Source organism: Lissotriton vulgaris, chromosome 9 (assembly GCF_964263255.1).
Source record: "Lissotriton vulgaris chromosome 9, aLisVul1.2, whole genome shotgun sequence".
Taxonomy (NCBI): domain Eukaryota; kingdom Metazoa; phylum Chordata; class Amphibia; order Caudata; family Salamandridae; genus Lissotriton; species Lissotriton vulgaris.
In genome coordinates, this window is record NC_141697.1 from 1,234,076,752 (window position 1) to 1,234,098,868 (window position 22,117).

The window sequence follows — 22,117 nt, forward strand, 5'->3', positions numbered from 1 at the left end:
GAAAACAAGCATTTGCAATGCAATAGGTCTCGCATTTGGAAAGTTTGAGCTATTGGTATTGTAAATGACAAATGTTTTATTTATGTGTTGGTTTTGAAAATAGTGAAATTAATAGCTTTGTCATTTACAATGCCAATAGTTTTAACTTCCGCAAATGTGACTCCTATAGCATTTGTAATACAATATGTGTTGTATTTACGTGACTTAGATGTATTGATATTACAAATAACAATGTTTTAATTTTTTTAAAATAATTAATGCTTAAATAAGTTATTGTAATTTATAATGGCAATAGCTTAAACTTTTGTAAATACATTTTGTGAAGATTATGTTCAGTGTATTTTATCGTGACGAAAATCCAAGAACAGAAGTGAAATATTAACATTTTTTTGTGAAATTTGTAATATAACTTGAAACATTGAGAGAACATATTTGAGCCAGTTGTTGTTGAATAGTTGCACAGATTGATGTTGTGGTGCTGCTGAGTGATGCTGTGGGGTTCAGTGATGCTGTAGTAACGCATAGTGATGTTGTGGTGCCCCTGAGTGATGCTGTGGTGGTGCGATAGATAGAGTGAGGGAGATAGATAGATAGAGTGGGGGCGATTGATAGATAGAGGGAGGGCGATAGATAGATAGAGGGCAAAAGATAGATAGAGTGAGGGCAATAGAGTGAGGGCGATAGATAGATAGAGTGAGGGCGAAAGATAGATAGAGTGAGGGCGAAAGATTTATAGAGTGAGGGCTAAAGATACTTAGAGTGAGGGCGAAAGATAGATAGAGTGAGGGCGATTGATAGATAGATAGATAGATTGACAGACAGATAGAGGGTGATCGATAGATCGTTAGATAGATAGCTAGACAGACAGATAGAGGGCGATAGATAGACATATAGAGGGCGATAGATAGACAGATAGAGGGCGATAGATAGATAGAAAGATAGATAGATAGATAGATAGATAGATAGATAGATAGATAGATAGATAGATAGATAGATAGATAGATAGATAGATAGATAGATAGATAGATGGATAGATAGACAGACAGACAGATAGACAGAGTGAGGGCGACAGACAGAGTGAGGGCGACAGACCGAGTGAGGGCGAAAAACAGAGGGAGGGCAGCAGATAGAGTGAGGGCGACAGATAGAGTGAGATGATTCAGAAAAGGGGGTGGTGATGAACAGAGTGTCTGAGTTAAGCAGACCACTCTTACCCAGTCCAAAGATCAGGGCTTGATCCATCACCGTTTTTTAGCTCACTGCACCATCCCAGCTCAGAACTTGGCTATATGCAAATTAGTCTGACCCTGGCCCAGTGCATCATGGGAACAGGGCAGACCAAACTACCAAGCCAATTCTTATACTGGGAAGGAAACAAGCTACCGGGGACCGGTTTCTGGCATTTCAGCCGTCTTCGGCCTGGCTTGCTTTAATCCTGATGGTGCAATGAGCAAGGGACTCACATCTGAGTATACCCTTCCACGCTTATGGTGGACAAAAATGATTCAGAAAAGGGGGTGGTGATGAACAGAGTGTCTGAATTAAGCAGACCACTCTTACCCAGTCCAAAGATCAGGGCTTGATCCATCACCGTTTTTTAGCTCACTGCACCATCCCAGCTCAGAACTTGGCTATATGCAAATTAGTCTGACCCTGGCCCAGTGCATCATAGGAACAGGGCAGACCAAACTACCAAGCCAATTCTTATACTGGGAAGGAAGCAAGCTACCGGGGACCGGTTTCTGGCATTTCAGCCGTCTTCGGCCCGGCTTGCTTGAATCCTGATGGTGCAATGAGCAAGGGACTCACATCTGAGTATACCCTTCCACGCTTATGGTAGACAAAAATGATTCTCACTGCACCATCAGGATTCAAGCAAGCCGGGCCGATGACGGCTGAAATGCCAGAAACCGGTCCCCGGTAGCTTGTCTCCTTTCTGGTGAAGAATTGGCTTGGTAGTTTAGTCTGCCCTGTTCCCATGATGCACTGGGCCAGGGACAGACTGATTTGCATATAGCCAGGTTCTGAGCTGGGATGGTGCAGTGAGATAAATAACGGTGATGGATCAAGCCCTGATCTTTGTACTGGGTAAGAGTGGTCTGCTTAATTCAGACACTCTGTTCATCACCACCCCCTTTTCTGGACAGCTAGAGTGAGGGCGATAGATAGAGTGAGTGAGATAGATAGAGTGAGAGCGATAGATAGATAGATATATAGATAGATAGATAGAGTGAGGAGAGATCAGATAGTAAAAAAGCAAGACTTCTGGTGACCAAACAGGAGCTTGAATGTCATATTTCTGGTTGTAGCACTTAAATTAAAATGCAGTTCATTTAACTAAGATTACCCCTTACTAGAAGGCGAGTGCCCTGCTGTGGCGTTTTACTGGGTTCCAAATATAATGTAAGCATGTAAAAACATTGAAGGGGCCTTCATCGTGGCAAATACTAATTGCAAAGCATGTGGTACCCCTTCAAAAACCATATGATTAATGTGGTTTTAGGTGGCCAAACTTCATCTTGTAAATTACTCTTCTTTTAGAATAGAGCCGTCTCTTTGGCACCAGAAGCCTTGCAGACACCCGTTTGGGGAACTTAACTATAATGTCAGAGAAGCTTAAACTATTTCATGCATCACTGAGTGTGATCTCCTGCGTCCCTTCCACAACATCTTGGGGTGTGCTGGAAGCGAACTCTGTGAATACAGCATGACAATCAACGGCCGCAATGGCTTTACAATAAGCACTTATTGTGAATTACGCTGTGTTACTAAAGAGGTTTGGTAACTCCCTGCACCCGTGGGTGTCCACTTCATAACAAGCATTGGCATAGCAATAGTTTTTGCTTTTGTGACCTTATATTTTTTTATGCAGCATTTATCCTTTGTTCAACTACATCAAAAAATTAAAAAACAACGAGCGCATTGCTATAGTGCGCACTGGTCCCAATGGCATTGAAGTGCTTTACGCGCGCACTAGTTTCTAGTGCAGCTTGTTTTGTTAATTTACGTGCTGCAGAGAGGCCTCCATGTATTGTGAGAAATGTGTGATTGTATCATTTGTTCCATGTTGATTAAAGTTTTTAACATTTTATAGTATTGGAGGCGGAGGGACTGACCCGAGGAGATGCATTTTAACCTTTGTGCTGGAGGTTGTGAAGCATGTGTATGAAGCTAGTTAACATGATTTAAAGTAAGTGAATGGTGTTATTGGTGAAGGTGCATGCAAATTATTATTGTAACTATGCACCGTCAATAAAGGGAAGCAGCCTGCTACCCGTGGCTTGCCCTTCAGCGCGCCCTGTTGCTAACTGGTCGCAGATTCATGGCACATGGAATAAAACATCAGCAGGAACGTAAAAGAACTGTTTGTAGATTCTCGTGTTACCCTCTCCATGTCCCTTCAGAAGCACATAGAAGGTCAAAGAGAGTTAAACAGTGGAAAGAGATCAACCCAAGGAAGTCGGGGGAGCCAGGTGGGTGCAGAATGGCTCAGCGAGTTAGTCGTGCTCGCTGCGGTTGTCTGCGGGTCATTGGCAGGTCCAACTCCTCCTTCCATCCTTCATGGGCCCCTAAGCCCGGCACCATTTAAACTGGTTATTCAATAAGTATATCTCTCACCCGATGAACAATTTGGATATTTGATAGAAAGAAGAAATGACCTCGGAGGCAGAGCCTGGATGTGAAACAAACCCCTTGAGTTAGTCAGACTTGATTGAGCTACGCGTAGTAATCAGTGCCCCTACCCTTCTTAAACTGGGACATTGACGCAGCGGGTGTTAGCTGATAGCTGCCATTATCATAGAAGAAAGGCGGAGCCCTCAAGTGGGTGCTAAAAGGCGTTTTTGACACTTTCAGACATTCACAGAACCCTAGTAGTTCTGTAATCAGCCGTTTTCAAAGCCTTGTAAAGCGACCCAATGGAGCCACCCACCACAGGGAGTCATGGTTCAGCCTATGAAGGGGGCCAGGGAGGGGCCTGTGCTTTTAGCACCTGCTGACTAACGAACACGGAGGCCCGGTTAACCTCCAGGCCTGGTGCTCAGAGATAGAACTGTGTCGCCCTTGCTGATGCTAGTAGATGCTTACCGTACTCTATGCAAGAGCTTGGCATACTGTTGCTCTGGGCAGGAAACCAGCATGAGCCTTTCCTGGTACGTGCAGTCTCAGACTAGAGACTACCCAGCAAGTATGATGAAGAGTAGTGACGCGCGCACCTTCTTGACGTCGCACAGCTTAAAGGGGAGGTGCTCTATTCATTTAAAGATGATAGCACACAGCTCCGGAGTTGGAAGCTGAAAGAAGCGCGATGATGCGCATACCAAATTCAAGGCAACCATTAAAATTGCACACATGGCGATTTCTTATTTTAAAAACAGTTATACAGTGATGAGCACACCTCTTTAAAACAGAACAAAGTTTACTCATTTTACAACAGTGCCTTACGGAAGGGAGAAAAAAGAGAGACTAAGTAAAAGAAAGGAAAAACAAAGGAACAATAACGTGTTTACAAAAGAACCAGTTGCGATACATAAGGACTTAGGATTACATGAGTTACATAAAAGGTACAACAGGAAACAAGAAAGGGTGGGTAGGGGATAAAAGGCAAGAAATGGGAAATGAAAGGCAAGAAAGGGTGGGAGGGCCGGAAATGAATGGCAAGCGAGGGAGGGAGGGCGGGAAATTAAAAAAGTTAAAAAAAATAAAAGTACACTGGGAGCGGGGAGGAGAAAAGCGAGAGACAGCCTGGCGGCCGTCAAAGTGAAAGTACGGCCGGCCGGCCGTGGGCAGTGAATAAATTAGGGGGGAAGAAATGCCTGAGACAGAAAGCAAGCTGGGGGATGCCTGTTGGAGGGAGGCTGGTGGCTTTGATGTGCACGCGGTTTTTAGGTCAATGCGCTTGCGCATTGAGCTTGCTTTTGACGGGCACGGCATCAAATCGTCCGATGGTTAAGCTCTGGTTAAGCCCCAATTTCTCTCGCAAGCTCAATGCACAAGTGCATTGACAGGCTCGACCTAAAAAATATATGAGTGAAATTCGAAAGAGTGCATTGACATTTTGCACTTGTATTTGTGTGTTAGACTCTTTTGCACCCAGCTGGTGGACTTTGAGCTCTTTACAGTGCCTCAGACCCAACTCTACATGCTAAAAAGCATATAACCAATTCACAAAAGTGAACTTTAAAAATGAAAAATATCAGGCAATGAGAGAGGTGATGATTTTGGGGTTCCTCCTAACCTAGGGGAAGGACCAAGCAGATGCCTTGAACACAAAGAGCACATCATGCTGGACGATTCAGTGGTGGCCCCATCCTCTTAGGACCACCCCAAGCACAGTTATGGGCAAAAATACAATCCCAACCAAAAGCCCTGCAAAGCATTATGGGACAAGATTAGCAGTGGGAAGTGAATAATATAGTATCCAAAATAAAAATAATTCTACAAAGAGCTGCAGTTCAAGAGGATGGGACCACCACCGAATTGTTCAGCATGATCTGCTCTTTGTTTTCAAGGCATCTGCTTGGTTCTCTCCCTAGGTTAGGGAGGACCCCAAAATCACCACCTCTCTCACTGCTTGCTAAATTTTTATTTTCACTTTCGTGAAATGACTATATGCATTTTAGCATGTAATGACCGAGATACTTGTTATTTTACAAAAAGTATATGAGGTCTCTGTTTTATTAATTGGGAGTCAGACAGCCAAGTGGCTGAATTCAAGGATCAATTTTGTTTAATTCTGCATAGTAGTAATTCGCCAACTACGCCCACCTTTAGTGGAAACAACCACTTCCAGGGTGGATGTCATTCAGCACCATGCGTGAGGCCAAGCTCTGCCCTCAGGAAACAGAACCCCGAATCCTGAATATTAATTAGGAATATGTATGAGGGCTGGGCATAATCTTGTGTTCCGCCTGCAGAATTGGCGGAATTTGGGCCACTCCGAATTACTCTTTAATGAGGAGTTCTGTCCAAATTCCGTCAATTGTTACGTGGCAGAATTTTTCTCCAGCGAGGCTCCAGAATATGAGAGCTGGCGAGCGACATTGGGCATCCCCTTGCGTGTTTTTCTAACACGGTTGGTCTCCGGCGTTCGCGATCAGAAGGCCACTATTCAAGTCAGATTTTCCACTCTAGCAGCAGAAAAATCAACTCGCATGGCCTTGCTCTTCTGCGAACACATAGTGCAGTTCGTGCTGATTTTCAGCACTGCTCACGCTACCGGTCCTAAATTGTAACGCGAGCTGCATATTTTCTAAGCCTGGGCGTAGTTCGCGTAGCCGCACTCCGCGAGCTACGCGAAGATGCACTTGCACTCCGCGAACTACGCATAGCTCCGCGAGCATGCGTAGCAGCTTGCTTGACCCGTTCGCAAGCCTTTTTTCGTCTTCGGGAGTGCCGTGGAACTCTGGAACCTGCTCGACACCACATCTCCAGACGTCGCCTTCCTCACGGAAACATGGATGAACGCCTCCTCAGCGCCCGACATCGCCGTCGCCATCCCGGACGGATACAAGATCACCCGGAGAGACCGCGTCAACGAGACAGGAGGAGGCATCGCCATCGTCCACAAGAACACCATCCGCATCACGACCAACTCAGACGACACCCTCACAGCCGCTTAACATCTTCATTTTCAGATACACACCGACCCCAAGACCAAACTCAGAGGCACCCTCATCTACAGACCCCAAGGACCTCGCACACAATTCAGCGAAGACATCGCAGACTTCATCAGCCCGCACGCCCTCGCCTCCGCTGACTACATCCTCCTAGGGGACCTCAACTTCCACCTGGAGAACAACAGCGACAACACCACCACCACCCTGCTGGACAACCTCGCCAACCTCTGACTCATGCAACTGGTGAACACCCCCACCCACTACGCCGGACACACGCTTGACCCAGTCTTCTCCTCCAGCAAGTACATCTCCTTCAGCCACTCCACCGGACTCCACTGGACAGACCACAGCTGCGTCCACTTCAGCTTCAGAAAGACCACGACTCACCACCACCCGCAACAGGTTCCCCGCAGGAACTGGAACAAGATCACCACCGACCAGCTCACCACTTCACTGAGCCAGAACCCGCCCGCCAGCTCAACGGACCCCAACCAAGCAGCCAACAACCTCACACAGTGGATCACCAATTGCGCTCGCCCTACTAGCCTCGACCACTCGCAGTCCGGCTTCCGCGCCAACCACAGCACCGAGACCGCCCTCATCGCAGCTACTGACGACATCCGAGCCCTGCTCGACAACTGGGAAACAGCGGTCCTCATCCTCCTGGACCTCTCCGCAGCATTCGATACGGTCTACCACTGCACCCTAGTGCAGCGCCTCAGCAACATCGGAATCCAAGAGAAGGCACTGGAGTGGATCATCTCGTTCCTCACCGGAAGAACCCAGAGAGTCCGCCTCCCCCGTACAGATCCAAGACCACCGAAGTCATATGCGGCGTACCACAAGGATCATCACTCAGCCCCACCCTCTTCAACGTCTACATGAGCCCCCTCGCAGCCATCGTACGCCAACACAACCTCAACATCATCTCCTACGCCGACGACACCCAGTTGATCCTCTCCCTCACCAACGACCCAGGAACCGCCAGAACCAATCTACACGAAGGGATGAAAGACGTAGTCGAGTGGATGAGGAACAGCCGCCTGAAACTGAACTCAGACAAGACGAAAGTCCTCATCCTTGGATCATCACCCTCCGCCTGGGACGACTCCTGGTGGCCCCCTGCCCTGGGCAGCGCACCCAAACCAACGGACCACGCCGTCTCATCATCATGCTTCAACATCCTACGCATGCTCCGAAAGATCTTCCCATCGCTCGCCACCGAAACCAGGAAGACGGTCACACAGGCACTCGTCACCAGCCGACTGGACTACGGAAACACCCTCTATACCGGAACCACAGCCAAACTCCAGAAAAGACTCTAACACATCCATAACGCCTCCGCACGACTCATCTTGGACATCCCCTGACACAGCCACATCTCCGGACACCTGAGAGACCTTCACTGGCTCCCTGTCAGCAAGAGAATCACGTTCCAACTCCTCACCCACGCACACAAGGCCCTCCACAACCTGGGCCCTAGGTACCTCAACAACCGCCTGACCTTCTACACTCCCACCCGCCAGCTACGATCGACCAGTCACGCCCTCGCCGCCGTGCCACGCATCCGAAGATCCACCATGGGAGGAAGATCCTTCTCCTACCTGGCAGCCAAGACTTGGAACTCCCTCCCCATCCACCTCTGCCTGACCCAAGACCACCTCTGCTTCAGGAAGCAACTCAAGACATGGCTGTTCGAGCAGTAGCGGACCCCCCTCCCCCAAGTGCCTTGAGACCCTCTGGGTGAGTAGCGCGCTATACAAATATCCTGATTGATTGATTGATTGATTGCCTGCATGATCGGGATGTGTAGCGCGCGAAGTTACCCATGAGGTTTGTCCCGCCCGCTCGCGTCCTCTTATTTCCGGTCACTACTAACGTGTTCGCGAGTTATTCTGTGCCAGATTGCGGTTTCTGCGTGTTCGGCAACTCGATCTTACCGACAAGCATCCTCGCGCACGCGAAAATGCTATTGAGCGCGCGAGAACTACGCTACGCAGCAGTTTGCGGAGTATTCGACAACTTCGCGTTCTCCGCGGAGCGCGGAGTTGCCGAAACTCCGCAAACTCCGCGAACGGAGCGTAGTTCTTCGCCCAGGGTTAATATTTTCCACCCATTGGCGGAATTCCGTGGAATCTCACTAAGTATTTCTGTAACTCAGCGGAATTCGGCAGAGTGAAACTCCACGAGTTCCACCCACACCTAATATTTATATAGCGCGCAAGGCCAGGTCAATGGAGTTTCAACAAAAGATAATGCTATCACCAAGCCTGACACCCAGGCAACGATACCCCTTTATCAAACATAAAAACATGAAAGGCTGACTGTGCCCGACCAGGTTTGAAAGCTGCAATCTACTCCTCGTCTGTCTCCGCCGCTCCAGTTCTCACATGCAAAATATAATTTCCATCCTGCAGACCTGTCTCTAGCTGACTTAAATTATTTCCCCCAAAATGGTGGCTCCTTACCCAGCCATCCTTCGAAAAGTAAGGAAGTATGATAGCACATCCTGTTTTTTATTTTTGCACTAGTATCTCCCTAGTTGACACAGGTAAGTGGAATTCTTCATTTTAAATGTTTTATTCAGCAGCGGCACCTCCGTTAGGGCGAAGGAGCGTCGCCCCACTACTCTTGCAGCAGTGAGAACATATAAAATGATAAAAACACAGGTTATTATCATTTAATTTTTTCTCGCATACTTCAGCCGATGGTGGGGCGTGGCCATCCATTCTGAGGACATGCCGGCAGCAGGCAGCTGCAGGAAGGCGGAGTGGTGGCACTTGTGCAAGTGCACATGACGGTTTGGTCGGCAGCCTTAGGACGGCCAAACTGGCTTGCGCAGGTAGATCTCTCCACTCGAGCTGTCCTGTACAGCCAGGTGGAGAACAGGCGCAGGTTCATAGTGCCTCAGTGAGCACCGAACCAGGGCGCTCAGACCAATCCTGGTGGTGCTCTCAAGCTGGGTAATACCAGCATGAGAGCAGCGTCTGGATTGGTGCATGGGAGCCTGTGGAATGTCTGGAGTCGAGGAGCAGATGCACAAAAGAGCACCAAGGCCAAAAGAGGGCGGGCCAATAGCCAGGTTTTGCCAAGATCAGCATTGTGTACTGCAGGGGCCCGAAGAGGACGGGCCACTAGCGGAATGCTACCAAGATCAGCAGAGTGTACTCCATGAGCACGAAGAGGACGGGCCACTGGCCGAATGTTGCCAAGATCAGCAGAGTGTACTCCAGGGGCCCGAAGAGGACGGAGCCACTAGCGGAATGCTACCAAGATCAGCAGAGTGTACTCCAGGAGCACGAAGAGGACGGGCCACTGGCCGAATGTTGCCAAGATCAGCAGAGTGTACTCCAGGGGCCCGAAGAGGACGGAGCCACTAGCGGAATGCTACCAAGATCAGCAGAGTGTACTCCAGGAGCACGAAGAGATCGGAGCCACTGGCCGAATGTTGCCAAGATCAGCAGAGTGTACTCCAGGGGCCCGAAGAGGACGGGGCCACTAGCGGAATGCTACCAAGATCAGCAGAGTGTACTCCATGAGCACGAAGAGGACGGGCCACTGGCCGAATGTTGCCAAGATCAGCAGAGTGTACTCCAGGGGCCCGAAGAGGACGGAGCCACTAGCGGAATGCTACCAAGATCAGCAGAGTGTACTCCAGGAGCACGAAGAGGACGGGCCACTGGCCGAATGTTGCCAAGATCAGCAGAGTGTACTCCAGGGGCCCGAAGAGGACGGAGCCACTAGCGGAATGCTACCAAGATCAGCAGAGTGTACTCCAGGAGCACGAAGAGGACGGGCCACTGGCCGAATGTTGCCAAGATCAGCAGAGTGTACTCCAGGGGCCCGAAGAGGACGGAGCCACTAGCGGAATGCTACCAAGATCAGCAGAGTGTACTCCAGGAGCACGAAGAGATCGGAGCCACTGGCCGAATGTTGCCAAGATCAGCAGAGTGTACTCCAGGGGCCCGAAGAGGACGGGGCCACTAGCGGAATTCTACCAAGATCAGCAGAGTGTACTCCAGGAGCACGAAGAGGACGGGCCACTGGCCGAATGTTGCCAAGATCAGCAGAGTGTACTCCAGGGACCCGAAGAGGCCGGGGCCACTGGCCGTATGTTGCCAAGATCAGCAGAGTGTACTCCAGGGGCTCGAAGAGGACAGGGCCACTGGCCGAATGTTGCCAAGATCAGCAGAGTGTACTCCAGGGGCCCGAAGAGGCCGGGGCCACTGGCCGAATGTTGCCAAGATCAGCAGAGTGTACTCCAGGAGCTCGAAGAGGGCGGGGCCACTGGCCGAATGTTGCCAAGATCAGCAGAGTGTACTCCAGGGGCCCGAAGAGGCCAGGGCCACTGGCCGAATGTTGCCAAGATCAGCAGAGTGTACTCCAGGGGCCCGAAGAGGCCGGGCTACTGGCCGAAAGTTGCCAAGATCAGCAGAGTGTACTCCAGGGGCCAGAAGAGGGCGGGGCCACTGGCCGAATGTTGCCAAAATCAGCAGAGTGTACTCCAGGGGCCCGAAGAGGCCGGGCCACTGGCCCAATGTTGGCAAGATCAGCAGAGTGTACTCCAGGGGCCCGAAGAGGCCGAGGCCACTGGCCGAATGATGCCAAGATCAGCAGAGTGTACTCCAGGGGCCCGAAGAGGCCGGGCCACTGGCCCAATGTTGGCAAGATCAGCAGAGTGTACTCCAGGGGCCCGAAGAGGACGGGGCCACTGGCCGAATGTCGCTGAAAGCAGGCGGGTGGCCAGGGCAACAGGATTTCCATCTTAAAATGCTGGCTATTTGTTCACATTTTACGTTTTTACAAACATTGCAACAATACTTTAACCCTTTCGCTGCGGCGGCTATTCCGCCACAGTGCTAAGGGGCGGGGGGGGGGGCCGGGCGGCGCTCCCATGCTGGGGACGGAACCACTCTGTCACGCCCCTCGGGTGAGCTGTGCTTTTGACGGAACGGTTCCGTCACGGCCCCGCCCGCTTAATAGAATGCGCCGCACAGGCGGGACTTCAGCGCCTCGCAGGCGCGGCGAGCGGGCCGTAACGGAACCGTTCCGTCACCAGCATAGCCCACCCGAGGGGCGTGACGGAACAGTTCCGTCACCAGCGTGGGAGGGGTTAATAGAACTTTACATAAGATTCTCTGCAATTTGTCTTTGTTTACTTTGATTATCAGTCAGAGATCCTTAGGACAGCTCTAGAACACATTTTACAGTGCTTTCTTCTCATATTTAATGTTTAAAGTACGTACTGATAAGGGAAAATATATTGGGTTTCGGTGATTTTCATAATTTTGGCACCTGCCAGGGCATTAAAATACTGGTCATGCTGGTAAAAGAAGAAATCACAACCAGGTGGCCACCCTACCTGGGACAGCAGACAGGAGCACCTGGGGAAGGGAAGAAGGAAACAGAAGGGCCGGCCCGGGATTGGCCGAGACCAAAGGGAAGAAAAGCAGATGCACAAGGTCAGTATGACGGAAGTCCCGCCCTGTAGCCGTGGGCCCAGGGATCAGAGCCCTCCCCCTTTAGCTAGTTTCTGATTTCCCTTCATTCGCCATCACCTGCTCTTCCCCTTTAAGGCTGTCCTCTGCCCCAGCAGGACCAGTGCTGCGGTTGTCATGGAGACACAAATCTCCAAATAGCTCTGCTAGCTGAGTGCCCCACTTTCTCTGCTCCCCATTGCAAAAGGGAAAGGAAATAGCTTTCTCTGACAAAGAGTGCTTCAGTGGAGAGCTCCCCCCCCCCATGGACCACCCCCCTGCGGTGCAGAGATCTGACATCCTCTGAGCCTTTGGCTACAGGAAGCTTCGCAGGATGCCAGCTTCAGGCATCCTTCACCTGGGGAAATCAGCTTCCTAGCTGTGAGGGCGCGAGGGATGAGTGGAGGGGTGGGCGGCGCTGCCCCTGTCACTTCCAGCACAGTTCATGCAGTAATTGGAAGCACAGAACATGAAGCACCAGAACACTGCAAGCGGCCAACTTTACTCCTGTAACTCTCAGGATCTCAGCAGCACCTGAGCAGCTCCTCTCAGCTGCTTCCAGGAGGCAGGGGCTGGACCTCAGCAGCTCTTGAGCAGCTCCTCTCAGCTGCTTCCAGGAAGCAGGGGTCTGGACCTCAGCAGCACTTCAGCAGCTCCTCTCGGCTGCTTCCAGGAAGCAGGGGTCTGGACCTCAGCAGCACTTCAGCAGCTCCACTCAGCTGCTTCCAGGAGGCAGGGGTCTGGACCTCAGCAGCACTTGAGCAGCTTCTCTCGGCTGCTTCCAGGAAGCAGGGGTCTGGACCTCAGCAGCACTTGAGCAGCTCCTCTCAGCTGCTTCCAGGAGGCAGGGGTCTGAACCTCAGCAGCACTTGAGCAGCTCCTCTTGGCTGCTTCCAGGAAGCAGGGGTCTGGACCTCAGCAGCACCTGAGCAGCTCCACTCAGCTGCTTCCAGGAGGCAGGGGTCTGGACCTCAGCAGCACTTGAGCAGCTTCTCTCGGCTGCTTCCAGGAAGCAGGGGTCTGGACCTCAGCAGCACTTGAGCAGCTCCTCTCAGCTGCTTCCAGGAGGCAGGGGTCTGAACCTCAGCAGCACTTGAGCAGCTCCTCTTGGCTGCTTCCAGGAAGCAGGGGTCTGGACCTCAGCAGCACTTGAGCAGCTCCTCTCAGCTGCTTCCAGGAGGCAGGGGTCTGAACCTCAGCAGCACTTGAGCAGCTCCTCTCAGCTGCTTCCAGGAGGCAGGGGTCTGAACCTCAGCAGCACTTGAGCAGCTCCTCTCAGCTGCTTCCAGGAGGCAGGGGTCTGAACCTCAGCAGCACTTGAGCAGCTCCTCTTGGCTGCTTCCAGGAAGCAGGGGTCTGGACCTCAGCAGCACTTGAGCAGCTCCTCTCAGCTGCTTCCAGGAGGCAGGGGTCTGAACCTCAGCAGCACTTGAGCAGCTCCTCTCAGCTGCTTCCAGGAGGCAGGGGTCTGAACCTCAGCAGCACTTGAGCAGCTCCTCTCAGCTGCTTCCAGGAGGCCGCGGTCTGGATCTCAACAGCACTTGAGAAGCTCCTCTCAGCTGCTTCCAAGAGGCAGAGGTCTGAACCTCAGCAGCACCTGAGCAGCTCCTCTCAGCTGCTTCCGGGCCAGAGGTCTGCATCTCAGCAGCACCGGGGCAGCTCCTCTCAGCTTCTTCCAGGAGGCAGGGGCCTGGACCTCAGCAGCACTTGAGCAGCTCCTCTCGGCTGCTTCCAGGAAGCAGGGGTCTGGACCTCAGCAGCACCTGAGCAGCTCCTCTCAGCAGCTTCCAGGAGGCACAGGTATGGACCTCAACAGCACTTGAGCAGCTCCTCTCAGTGCCTCAAAGAGGCAGGGGTCTACATCTCAGCAGTACTTTTGCAGCTGCTTACAGGAGGCAGGGGTCTGGGTCTCAGCAACACCGGGGCAGCTCCTATCAGCAGCTTCCAGGAGGCCCGGGCCTGGATCTCAGCAGCACTGGGGCAGCTCCTCTCAGCAGCTTCCATGAGGTAGGGGTCTGGGTCTATTCTTTACCTTTGTCCTATTATGCAGGTTTGTGGAAAAGGTAGTGCAGGGCAAGAATATATGTGCACATTTCAGCAGACAGACTAGTCGAGGAACAGCAACACCAGACTACCATATAAAAATAACATCACAATACCAGCAATAGAGCATAAAATATAACACAACAGCTCAACATTGCAGCAATAACACAACAGAAATAGAGCAGAATAAAAGCCACTAACAAAATGCAACAAAATAACACAAAAGCACATAGACATAATGTAATAATTCAAGAACACAGTGCTACCACAAGCATACCAACGAAATTCAGTATACCACGACACCATCATGCAGTATCACAAAACAACTCAACAGTAAACAATGTATATTCAGTTGTGTTCTGACTAGGGTGTGTTGTGCTTTCGTTGTATGTTGTTGTTCTGTTCTTTCCAGGTATGTGTTTGTTGTGTTGTTATTTGACTTAGTGTAACATCATTGTGTTGTGTTGTTATAGTAGTTACCCCATAGACATCAACAATTGTTTCTACATTGGCAGCCCAAAGCAGCGCATTCCTATGGAGTTCCAGCGATAAACAAGCATTTACCAATGTCTAACCTGGTGCCATGCCTCGGCTCGAGCCCTTCACCTGTGTAAGAGACTGGCCTGCCAGACCTGAAGTAGAGACACGTCATCAATGACACACTTTGACACCTCACTTAGGCCCTGATGCAGCGAAGGGGTGTCTTTGGGAGGATGTGTTTCTACTCATGGGTCTCAGTGTGTCAGAGTCCGGGGAGGGCAGCAGACGGGCCAGTGTGACCATAGCACACTGATCCTGCGTTAGCAGGGAGGGTGCAGGGGAAGGTGAGGTGAGGGGTGTGAAGGTATGCTCGGTAAGTTGAGATTTACGGAGGGTAAAGGTTCCTTTTTAGAAGTCAAGCAAACTCTGAGGGAAAATGAAATGAAGTATGCAATGTTGTTTCCAGCAAAACTGAGAGTCGAAGCTGAAGGCAAAGCCAGGCTCTTTACTAACCTCGAAGAAGCATGGGGATGGCGAAACGGGTGGCGACAAGACAGAAATCGAAGACCGGCTGGAACACGCCGGAAGCCGAACCCCCAGAATCAATCACACACCAGCCCGGGAGGCAGAAGATGGAACAGACAAGACGCACAATGAACACTGAGACAACAGGGGCAATAAACTGCCGCACAGCGAGTGCCCAGACTGCTTGTTTGTGCTGAAAGCAGAGTCACTGAACCAGCCAAGACTGAAAAGGGACACAGGTTGTCTAACTGGTTCACGAACTCTTATTAAATGTTTTGAACTTTGGCCGTAAAAAACTCGAACTTGCATGAGAGGTTAGAACGTAGCATGCGAGGGAGGGAGTGGGACCAGCGTGACCACGAACCCTCGACTTTCTGGGGGAGGGCGACAGGCACTCTGCAATGTTGGGGAGGCAGGCAAAGGACGACAGGCACTCTGCAATGTTGGGGAGGCAGGCAGAGGACGAAAGGCACTCTGCAATGTTAGGGAGGCAGGCAGAGGGCGACAGGCACTCTGCAATGTTGGGGAGGCAGGCAAAGGACGACAGGCACTCTGCAATGTTGGGGAGGGAGGCAGAGGACGAAAGGCACTCTGCAATGTTGGGGAGGCAGGCAAAGGACGACAGGCACTCTGCAATGTTGGGGAGGCAGGCAGAGGGCGACAGGCACTCTGCAATGTTGGGGAGGCAGGCAAAGGACGACAGGCACTCTGCAATGTTGGGGAGGGAGGCAGAGGACGAAAGGCAATCTGCAATGTTGGGGAGGCAGGCAAAGGACGACAGGCACTCTGCAATGTTGGGGAGGCAGGCAGAGGGCGACAGGCACTCTGCAATGTTGGGGAGGCAGGCAAAGGACAACAGGCACTCTGCAATGTTGGGGAGGGAGGCAGAGGACGAAAGGCACTCTGCAATGTTGGGGAGGCAGGCAAAGGACGACAGGCACTCTGCAATGTTGGGGAGGCAGGCAGAGGGCGACAGGCACTCTGCAATGTTGGGGAGGCAGGCAAAGGACGACAGGCACTCTGCAATGTTGGGGAGGGAGGCAGAGGACGAAAGGCAATCTGCAATGTTGGGGAGGCAGGCAAAGGACGACAGGCACTCTGCAATGTTGGGGAGGCAGGCAGAGGGCGACAGGCACTCTGCAATGTTGGGGAGGCAGGCAAAGGACGACAGGCACTCTGCAATGTTGGGGAGGCAGACAGAGGGCGACAGGCACTCTGCAATGTTAGGGAGGCAGGCAGAGGGCGACAGGCACTCTGCAATGTTGGGGAGGGAGGCAGAGGACGACAGGCACTCTGCAATGTTGGGGAGGCAGGCAAAGGACGACAGGCACTCTGCAATGTTGGGGAGGCAGGCAGAGGGCGACAGGCACTCTGCAATGTTGGGGAGGCAGGCAAAGGACGACAGGCACTCTGCAATGTTGGGGAGGCAGGCAGAGGACGAAAGGCACTCTGCAATGTTAGGGAGGCAGGCAGAGGGCGACAGGCACTCTGCAATGTTGGGGAGGGAGGCAGAGGACGAAAGGCACTCTGCAATGTTGGGGAGGCAGGCAGAGGGCGACAGGCACTCTGCAATGTTGGGGAGGCAGGCAGAGGACGAAAGGCACTCTGCAATGTTGGGGAGGCAGGCAGAGGGCGACAGGCACTCTGCAATGTTGGGGAGGCAGGCAAAGGACGACAGGCACTCTGCAATGTTGGGGAGGCAGGCAGAGGGCGACAGGCACTCTGCAATGTTGGGGAGGCAGGCAAAGGACGACAGGCACTCTGCAATGTTGGGGAGGCAGGCAGAGGACGAAAGGCACTCTGCAATGTTAGGGAGGCAGGCAGAGGGCGACAGGCACTCTGCAATGTTGGGGAGGGAGGCAGAGGACGAAAGGCACTCTGCAATGTTGGGGAGGCAGGCAGAGGGCGACAGGCACTCTGCAATGTTGGGGAGGCAGGCAGAGGACGAAAGGCACTCTGCAATATTAGGGAGGCAGGCAGAGGGCGACAGGCACTCTGCAATGTTGGGGAGGCAGGCAGAGGGCGACAGGCACTCTGCAATGTTTGGGAGGGAGGCAGAGGACGAAAGGCACTCTGCAATGTTGGGGAGGCAGGCAGAGGACGAAAGGCGATCTGCAATGTTGGGGAGGCAGGCAGAGGGCGACAGGCACTCTGCAATGTTGGGGAGGCAGGCAGAGGGCGACAGGCACTCTGCAATATTGGGGAGGCAGGCAGAGGGCGACAGGCACTCTGCAATGTTGGGGAGGCAGGCAGAGGACAAATGCACTTTGCAATGTTGGGGAGGCAGGCAGAGGGCGACAGGCACTCTGCAATGTTGGGGAGGCAGGCAGAGGACAAATGCACTTTGCAATGTTGGGGAGGCAGGCAGAGGGCGACAGGCACTCTGCAATGTTGGGGAGGCAGGCAGAGGACAAAAGGCACTCTGCAATGTTGGGGAGGCAGGCAGAGGACAAAAGGCACTCTGCAATGTTGGGGAGACAGGCAGAGGGTGACAGGCACTATGCAATGGTGGGGAGGCAGGCAGAGGACAAATGCACTTTGCAATGTTGGGGAGGCAGGCAGAGGGCGACAGGCACTCTGCAATGTTGGGGAGGCAGGCAGAGGACAAAAGGCACTTTGCAATGTTGGGGAGGCAGGCGGAGGACGACAGGCACTCTGCAATGTTGGGGAGGCAGGCAGAGGATGAAAGGCACTCTGCAATGTTGGGGAGACAGGCAGAGGGCGACAGGCACTCTGCAATTTTGGGGAGGCAGGCAGATGTCACACCGTCATGTGCGGGAGCAGGGAGAGGGGTTATGTTAAATCAGGTTTGGGGGAGGAATTTTGAGGCTAAGATCAGTTCAGTCAGAAAGCCAAGAGGAAGAGAGACTCTGTCTGAATAGCTATGTATTCCACTTCACAAAGCACACTTGAATAAGCGAGGCCTCCACTACAACAAGTCCCATGACAACAAGAGAGGATTGAGACACACTATGGTCATTGTCAAGGCATTATGATGCAGAATCCAGAGATCAAATTCTGACAGATATACCGATCATGTCAGATATCAAAGCGGAAGTTGCGCTCCAAATCCCAACTTGGAACGGAAATGGAATGTGAGACAAACTCTAGAGGGGGATCATATTGTAACTTATAAAACTTCAAACACCGGACATAGTATTACTACAGGAAGAAACTCATTTGGTGGGTAACACCTGCAAAGCCCGGGATAGATAGGGGTGCACATTGGTAGCACATGCGGGGTTCACCTCAGGATCCAGGGCAACAGGTATTTTAATCCGTAAAAACTTCCCCTTCATAATACAGAAGTCCTGGTAGACACACAGGGGAGATTTGCGGTAGTAGTAGGGTCGTGGGAAGGGAGGCCCATGAACCTGGTATCAGCCCATTTCCCCCCCAGCACTCCAGAAAATGACCCTAGCCGACCCAGGACAACCTAGATCGTCACCCTCCTTGAGGTCACCAGCAAAACAACTCACTATCAGCTGACTTTCTTGCCGCAATGGGTATGGTGGATGTATGGCGTCACCTCAATCCCCAAACGAGACAATACACATTTTACTCTGGGGCCCACGACAGCCTATCACGTATAGACTATATCCTTACACTAGCAGACAATGTATGCAACTTCAGAGAAGTTTGAGGTCTGGCACGGGGTATCTCGGACCACTCCCCGATCTGGGGCAGGTGTGTCTTAGACTCACACACCAAACGTATGCCCCTCATGCTAAAACCATGGGACCTGAAAATCCCACCAATCAGAAAGGAATTAGCGCAACACACAGATACATACTTCAAAGAAAATGTTGGGTCATCACAAATACTCTGGGAGGCTTCAAAACAGTAAAAAATGACCAAGCACTCTCGTTCACAATGGGACACAGGAAAGAACAAAGATTTAAACTAGAATCATTGGAGAAGGAGATACTAGACGGAGAGGCGCGAACCTTGAACCCTACAGATAGGTCGTCAAAGCACACCCTAGATATCAAAAGGCTCAAATACAAACTACTGGTAACAGAGAAAATCAGGGCGAAACATAGGGGCAACATAACATAGAACATACAAAATGGGTGCTAGGGCAAGCAAACTCTTAGCCTGACTCGGGAAAAGCGAGCAGGCTCACCGCTGGATTCCAGAACTGAACAGAGGTGAGGGTGAGATCCCGAGTGACCCCCAAGAGACCTACAAATCACTTCAAACAATTATACACACCCAATTCCACGGCCACAAAAGACGACTCCGGAGATTTTTTAGCAGATATCCCACTGTTGACTCTATTCCCTGGAGAACAGGAATCATTAGATGGATACCTTACAGAAGAGGAACTGCTCTCAGCAATATGAAGTATACAGCCAGGGAAGGCAAAGGGGCCGAATGACCTACCCATAGAATTTTACAAACTAACCGCTATGCGGATAGCTCCCTATCTATGAGACATGTATTCGGACAGCAGAGCGAACGGATCCCTTCCTCCCGACTAAAGACTGGCCTCCATAGTGGTAATCCATAAGCAAGGTAAACCGTCGTAGAGCTGCAGCTTGTTTTGGACCATCTCCTTGCTCAATGCCGAGGCCAAGATCTTGGCAAAGCTTCGAGCTGCATGCCTGATGCCCATCATAACAAAAATAGCACACCCGAACCAATCCGGCTTCATGCCTGGTCGAAGTACGGCCTTAAACCTATGCCGTCTTCCACAGCATGATGGGTAGAAGGGACACAATCAGAGAAGATGCAGTGATACTGTCTCTAGATGCACGAATGGCATTCGATACGAGAAAATGGCCTTATCTCTTTGCAGTACTGGAACAAATGGGATTTGTCCCTAACTTCCAGAACTGGATAAAGCTGCTATATGCCGAACCGATCACACAAGTGATAGTGAATTGTCATTCCTCGCGCGAGTTCCGACTGGGAACGCGCCTAGGCTGCCCTCTCTCACCATTCATTTTTGCATTAATGTTAGAGCCCCTTGTAACCTGGGTGTGAGGTGATCCGATTTTCAGAGGCCTAAGATGGGCAGAAGGCTACGAAGATAAAATTTCACTGTATGCAGATAACATATTATTGTCTGTAGTGTTGCCAGTTACATCCATTAACAGAATTCTCCACATATTTACTAATTTCAGCAGGTACTCTGGCTTTACCATCAACTGGTCGAAATCCATTATATACACTTTGTATGGACCCCACCAACACTGCCATCTGATTGTGGAGCAACATCCGTGAAAGAGGGTTTTCGATACTGAGGGATCTTTGTTCCACCAGACCCATCCCTCTTCTATACAAACAACCTACTGGCTCTGCTGGCTTGGCTACAAAAAATGGTGTGACATTGGAGATCACTGCCTCTGTCCCTACTGGGTCGTGCAGCGCTGTTTAAAATGCTGACACTACCACATTTCTTATACCCACTGCAAAACACCCCATTTAAAGTCCCCGAGGCCTACTTCACCAACATAGAGAGCGAAGTGAGAATGCTGTTATAGGATGGAAAACCCCAACAAATAGCCACACATAAATTAAAAAGAAGCTGGTACGATGGTGCAATCGCACTACCCAACATAAGAGTATATTATTGGGCAGCTAAATTGGTGGTCATCAACCAAGGGAGTTACCATCCTCATGACGATCTGGCATATCAGATGGATAGACTGCTCATGGGCTCTGGGGGTATAGGACAGCATGATATTCAAACCCTAAACACCAAAAGCCAACAGGCCCAACGACACAAACAATAGCTGTGTGGCACCAGGCAACTAAAAAATGAGGCTGGCACAAGAAATTGACGGAAGCGATTCTCCTATAGGAAGCAGAACAGTTAGACAAACTAAGTAGACCCCGTGGGTTTGACAAGTGGGACGCTATCGGCATCTCAACGCTAGGGGATCTCTGGAAAAGAGGGAAGGTAATCCTGATTGCAGAGTTGCAACTATTATATAAAATAATGAACCAGGAAATTTTCAGGTACCAACAAATACATCGAACTGTGATAACGCTCACTCCTCGGGGGTGAGGATATATCGGAATCGTCCCCATTGGAAGATAGACTCCTAACAGAACATATGAATCGAAGGCAATCTCAATGACCTACCGGAAATTAGGTAATAATCTACCGGACCCACTCCAGCATCTGCAGGAGCACTGGCGAAGAGACATAGGTCACCTAGAAGATGATGACTGGCTGGAAGCAATTGCCTCCCCTCGAGATCAACCATGCCATTGAAATTCAGCTTAAAATCCTACACAGAATCTGTCCCTCTGGTGGCAGGCTGACTAAAATAGGGAGGAGGGGGAACTCGAGATGTCTCAGGCTCTGTATGACAGAAGGCACATTTTATCATACCATCTGGGAATGCCCAGTTATTAAACCATTCTGGGTGGCGCTGTCCTTCCAGATGCAATCAGTGTGTGAGATCAACCCTACCCCCAAACTACGGTTGCTTAACATATGGGAGATCAGTGATGTAACCACCATGGAGCAATCCTGGGCTACAGTCAGACTCTAGAGAGAGCAACACAAAACGGGTAGCTTCATGGAGAGCAGCTCTGTGAGGAACCTTTAGAGACAGCAGCACTTTACGGTGACTTCATGGACAGCAGCTCTGTGAGGAACTTTTAGCAACAGCAGCACTTTACGGTGACTTCATGGACAGCAGCTCTGTGGGGAACTTTTAGCGACATCAGCACTTTACGGTGGCTTCATGGAGACAGCTCTTTGTGATAACTTTAGAGACAGCAGCACTTTACGGTGACTTCATGGAAGGCAGCTCTGTGCGATAACTTTAGAGACAGCCGCAGTTTACGGTGACCACGTAGACAGCAGCTCTGTTAGATAACTTTTAGCGACAGCAGCACTTTACGGTGGCTTCATGGACAGCAGCTCTGTGTGGTAAATTTAAAGAGAGTAAAACTTTACGGTAGCTCCATGGAGAGCAGCTTTGTGTGGTAAATTTAAGGAGAGCAGCACTTTAT

At 51.0% G+C, this 22,117-nt stretch overlaps 1 protein-coding gene across 1 annotated transcript in view; it reads right to left on the minus strand.

Annotated features, from left to right (window-relative positions):
* CPNE9 (copine family member 9) overlaps positions 1-22,117 on the minus strand; it is a 952,981-nt gene that overhangs the window by 542,292 nt on the left and 388,572 nt on the right. The gene's annotated exons all lie outside the window — the stretch shown is intronic.